This window comes from Marmota marmota, unplaced genomic scaffold (assembly GCF_001458135.2).
Source record: "Marmota marmota marmota unplaced genomic scaffold, marMar, whole genome shotgun sequence".
Lineage (NCBI taxonomy): Eukaryota > Metazoa > Chordata > Mammalia > Rodentia > Sciuridae > Marmota > Marmota marmota.
In genome coordinates, this window is record NW_026000093.1 from 28,467,771 (window position 1) to 28,473,945 (window position 6,175).

At 35.7% G+C, this 6,175-nt stretch overlaps 1 long non-coding RNA gene across 1 annotated transcript in view; it reads left to right on the forward strand.

Annotated features, from left to right (window-relative positions):
* The first annotated feature begins 2,436 nt into the window (after positions 1 to 2,436).
* The window catches only part of LOC125610587, an 11,864-nt gene continuing 8,125 nt past the window's right edge, over positions 2,437 to 6,175 (forward strand). The window contains exon 1 of the long non-coding RNA XR_007340594.1: positions 2,437 to 4,577. This is a non-coding gene — a long non-coding RNA (uncharacterized LOC125610587). The remainder of the gene's footprint in view (positions 4,578 to 6,175) is intronic.

Genomic DNA, 6,175 nt, shown 5'->3' on the forward strand with positions numbered 1-6,175 from the left:
TTTGCTGAAAAGTGAGAAAGGATGGAGTTAAATACAGCAACAGAAATAAGTATGTTTTTCATTTGGTGTGGTGGGAGGATTACCAATGAGTGTGATGATTTTGTATCTCTACTGATGAAAAATGACTGACTGGTAAGGAGTGAGCATTCTGGCAGAAAACAGGAAGCAGACACATAATTCACAAACCAGACAGTGAGAGAGAAGCCCCTGAATAAAAATAAGCGTGGAGGTATGTGTGGATGACAGAGCACAGGGGTGGAGGCTGCTGCCCCTGTAGGAAGGGCAATGGCATCCAGGCTCTGAGCACATTTCATCAGCAGGTACTACTACAGAGCTACAGAAAAAGTTATGATTTTTTTTCAGGAAAGAATAATTAGTAGAGACACTTTAAAATGAGAAAATATAGCTTCACTTTCTTCTCATACATATTTAATAAAATTTGTACCTAGCCTGGCATTCAATATACATAGGCTTTAGAGAACCCATTTAGTCTGTCTGCATTTGTATACCACTGGGCATACACAGAAACTGAGGTCCAGAAAATCTAGTTGGCCTTACAAGGTTCTGAAGTTCAGTAGTATCAAAGCTGAGACAAATGCCAACACTTTTTAGATATCAGGTTATGTTCACCTGTTTGCATTTTAAATATTAATATTCTCCTCAACTTCTTAATACAAATTAGATATGTATCAAGTACAGCATGGACTTAAAATACTTACTTTTAACTCCAAACATTTATTGCATGCCCATTATGTGCAGGCAGAATATTAGGAAATACAAAGTTGAAAGAGACACTATCTCTGCACTGAAGAAGAGCTTATAAATTAAGAGAATCTAATATAGAACTACAGCCAATCTGCTAATGGTGTGTTTCCAACAGTATCTGATCGTAAGATTTACTTATGATGCTTTAAAAATTCAGACTCATATTCCTGTGTCTTGGAGATTTATACTGTGTGTGTGTGTGTGTGTGTGTGTGTGTGTGTGTGAGAGAGAGAGAGAGAAAGAGAGAGAGAGATGCACAGAGACACACACATTTAGATGTGGTATAAGGCTTTTAAAATTACTTAATAGACTTTTCAGGTGATTTTTATGATCAAGCAGTTTGGAGAGATATTATTGTATCTCTACTGATGAGATACAGATGGCTTGGTGGCAGATTGCTTGCCTCGTGGGTGTGAGGCACTGGGTTCGATCCTTAGCACCACATAAAAATGAATACATAAAATAAAGGTATTGTGTACATCTACAGCTAAAAAAATATTTTAAAAAACCGAACAAACAAATTCCTCTGCACATTGTAATCTCCTGGGGGAACTTCAAAAATTTACAAGTGCCCTGTTTCACTCAACCCAACCCCCACTCCAGAGACTGTGACTTGTTCTGTGATATGGCAATGGAGTCTCTGAGTGACTGTCACTTGATTCTAAGATACAAACCAGTTTGGGAACTACTTTACTCTGCTTGTGGGGATGTGGTGCACAAGCAAAGTGCCATGATGTAAATGTCACCCAAGAAACATTTACTCTAATACATATTGAAAACCTACCATGTCACAAGCATTTTGGAATGTTATCTATTTTAATCTTCAAAATAAACCTATTGGATTAACACAATTATGACCTGTATTTTATAGGCGAGAATGTGATGTTTAGAAAATTATTACTCAGCCTCATAAGGTTTGAAAGAGGCTGAGCAGGTATTTGAAACTAGAGCTGCCTGTCTGGAACTTGAGCCTTTGTCACTTCGTCTGACTGACTTTCAGATACAGTCAGAAGGATAGAAACATTTATGATGGATAGAAATTGGGGTGAAAGACATTCCAGAAGGAGACACCAGTGTTAGCAAAGGAAGAGCTATGGCAAGAGAAGTGGGAAAGTTTAGCTTTAGATAACAGAGGCTTTGAATGCACTCACTGTTTTTGTAACCATCAGAAAATTGATTCATTCACTCACTTGATTGCTACTTTATTATGACAAGTATTATATATATAAATGTTCAAAAATAGCCATCTTTAGTTTGAAAATCACAGGTTAAATATTCACCTAGACTTTAGAGGTTAAACTTGTTTCAATTTTTATTTTGCTTGCTTCTGTTAATGTATTACCTCAAATTATAAAAGACACACTGAAGCCCAGGCCATAATTGGACAGAGTGCTGAGAAGTGCAGAACAATCATTTTCTGTATGCCTTTAAAAGACCAGGGATAATGTTTGTCTTTCCCAGCAAGTGGGACTCCAGAGATTTCTAGCCAAGACAAATGGTACAAGCATTTATGTCCTCCCCACCTACAAAAATGTTTTACATCTACAAGAACATTGTATTCAGTCTCTTATTTCAATGCAATTTAGGTTCTTCTTATTATTAAAGAGAAAAAGCAGTTGGGTACTTGCTGTCTAAAAATGGCTAATCTCTCTCACAGGAAGGAAATGTCATCTTGGGACCTGCAGACAAAAGCCATCATTAGAAAATGGACATTCTGGGACTTTGAAGAAGGGATCCTAATATCTCTGAATCTTGAAACTTTGAGAGGAGTTTCTTGAACACTAAAACATATTTTCTCTGCTGACTGTGAACCTACTGTTATTTATATTAGTTATATGATTAGCGGCTCTGTATTTTATCAGTATCAATGAGAAATCACAAAAGTGTGTGAAACAACAAAGGGACTCTGTAAAATGTTTTTGCCCATTATTTATTGCATGAAAAGGAAAAAAATGGTCATAGTATGATTTTCATGTTTGGTATTATATTCTTTAGAATTTAGGAATTGGGGAATTCAATCATTGTTTATTCATCACACATGTTTTAAACATCTATAATGTCGCAGGCAGTGCAAGTATGTGGTAAGGACTCAGAGCAAGCAAAATGAAACATTCTCTGACCTCACTGATCTCACAATTTGTGGGGGAAATAATTGAATAATAATAATATACAAATATAGCTGATAAGTGTTGGATGTCAATTATTATGTTATGTAATAAATCCAACAGTGTGCCCATTAAGGAATTTTCAATTTAGAGGGGGAATATATTTCAATGAAACAGTTTCACACTGCTCTGTTAAAATGAGAGAGAGAGAGAGAGAGAGAGAGAGAGAGAGAGAGAGAGAGAGACTATATTTAGGATAATGTATATAAAGAGAGGTATGTATCTTCCAGATGTGGAATTGACACTAGCCTAGGTTTAGAGGCATGAAAGTCCATGTTCAGACTATAGTGAATAGTTTGAAATAGCAGATTGTAGGAGGTTTGAATTAGAATATAAGGCATAAAAATAAAAGATAGTTACAGGCCAGAATTTAAAAGACATGGAATATCATGCCAAGAAGTCTGGGATTTATTCTTGAGATATTTGCAAACTACGCAACATTTCAAGTAGAGAATATTGAGATCAGATCTTCCTTTTAGAACTATAACCCGGGTAGGGATACAGGGGAAATATTGAAATTGATTGGAGAGGGGAGTAAGAAGACAAGACTGGAGGTACATGCACTAGTTAGGCAGCTGCGTACTGATACAGGTGGGAAATAAAGAAGGTGATCTCATTATGGAGAGGTGCACATTTAAAAAAAAAAACATTTTCAAAAGTAATGTAGAAAAGAATCATAATTTGGAAGAGAGTGAGGATGAAAGGGAAGCAAATAAAATGACTCACAGTTTCCTACTATATAAATCAAGGATGAGTTTGTCATAACTTCAAAATTTGGCCCTGGAGCTCTGATAAGAAAACCATTGGTTAAATAACTATTAAAAAAGATACAGAGAAAAAAAGTTAATCTATGCACTGTGTAATATTTAAACTATCAAATCTCTATGTTCTAATATGGCATATAAAGCATCATTAAACATAAGGGTCTGTACAGGGTAAGCCAAATTACCTATCTACATAAGGCAAGGACTTATCATTTGCGCACTTTGTCTAGCATAGAGAAAGTATCTCTGTAGAGAAGCCATCATCGAAGAGATGTGACAAAACAATGGCCTTTTAAAGTCTCTCTGTTAGTATCTCTACCAGATATTTGGTTCAACTCTTTAGTAGGGAAGAGTAATGGGAAACCATTAGAAGAACTATATTTTGTAATGCTAGATATAGATCATGTTGTAACCTGTATTAGTGAACTTAGTTAATACTAAATTTATTTATTGTTTATAAAAGACTGCAAAGAGTTTGCTCATTCTAAGGATATATATTAGATTTGTTTTTTTTTAAGATTGATTAAAAAAATTCAACTTATTTCCTTAACCCAACAAGTACAGTGGAATGTAGTTATAATAAAAATCTCCTTAGAAAAAGCCATATTTCTATTTTATTGGGAATCTGGTTAAATTTAACTTAACAACCAATTAAACTGCATTTATTTACCTAAGGCTTTGCAAACACATAGCAGGAAACTATTTTCCAAGTTCAAGTTTCACTGTGGATTTCAAGGGAGTTTCCACAAAGCAATTTCCCACAAAAATCTCTCAGCCAAGTTCTATAATGTCAAGTGTAACAGACTCAATAATTGAATCTTTATCCAGCATGGAGATGAGATGGCTTCTGATCTAGTATTACACCAGCTAGAACATGTCACAGGTCAGTAAGAGCAGTTAAATTAGATGGAATGCATGCTGTGTGTGTAGTGTGTGTGTGTGTGTGTGTGTGTGCGCACGCTTATACGTGCACTAGCTTTATGATGCTGAAATACAACCTATAGTGTTCACCAAGTTATCATAAATAGCTACAAGCTGGAGTTAATGGGGAGTGATATTTCTATCTCAAATGTGTTATGGTATACTTTGTTGTAATGTAATGCAACAGGATATTTTCAAGTTCCTTTGATAGCAATCACTGGTTTATTAAACTTTCACTATGTAAAATAGAGAGGTTTTTAAGAAATAAGAGAAGAGCAATCATGGCAGAGCTGATGAAAATAACTAAACTTAAAAGTGGTGCTATGAACAGTTTGTCTTGCCACTGTGAGTTGAAAATGTCCTATTTCTTTTCACCTCTTTAACTGTGAAAGTAATAATGCTTAAAAGGACTTCATTATGAATTTATTAAATTAATACATTTGTATTAAAATACTAGGAATTGAATAGATGCAATGTTGTCAGTTTTTCATAGAAGAACCTAAAAGTCTCTTAAGACTGTCAAATTCTTTAGGGACTTTTTAAATATAATGTTTTAATTCTTTCTCAAAAGTCTTACAACCAAGTTTTTGGTAGTTGAGGCTGGATTATTGACTTGGAGGAAAAGAAATACAGGCACCCTGGGGGAGCTCACAAATCTCTGACCTTTGCCTTGCTTATTCCATGGCTACCAGGTTCTCCTTAAGTGTTTGGGACAGAACTCTTTATACTTTTAATGAATTCTTCTCTTAGGTCTCTCCTTCAATCAGTTCCTTTCTTCTTTTATTTTTTTCTGTATGTGTTTCTTAAACTGGTTTAAACTTTATTTCTGTTTCTCAGGATAACAATACAAATCTTCATTAAAAGGGAGGCAGTTTACCCTATTAGTGATTATCAATTAAAAAATTCTCTTTGAATCCCATATACAAAAAATATGGAGAGTCCCTCTGATGGAAGGAGCTGGGTGTTTTCCCAGGGGCTCTCTTCCAGTTTCTGCTATGTTCTTTGCCATCACCACCACATGAGCACCCTGCCACCCAGGGGTTCTTTCTGGAACCCTGGGACTTTCTAAACCATAGCTTGAAAATCATGCTGGTGTCTCCTGGAGTTCACAATAGTGGGGCGTGTCTTTTGTATTCCTCCCTCTGTAGCCAAAGAAATCCATGGATTTCATTAGAAAGTGAATGAATTTGAGAAAATAACTTTCTCTCTAGAGATAATCCTTAACAAAAGTATAGCCCCCAGACCTGGGTTATCTCCCAAGTAGTACAATGTGTGCTTAGCTGTGCAGATCCCTGGGTTCAATCCCCCCAGCACAGAAAAAGAAGGCAGAACAGGGACAATGAATTCCCAAGTAGATAAGAACATGCCTTGACATGAACTGTAGTTAGAAACCCAGGAGCACAATTTCTCCAAATTCCCTAAGAGACCAGGGATTTCAAATTTCTGACTGTTCATATTCATTCAAATTTTCAAGCGTTATTTTTCTTTCTTTTTTTTTTTTTTTTAAAGAGAGAAGGAGGTGGGGGGGGAGAGAGAGAGAGAGAGAGAGAGAGAGAGAGA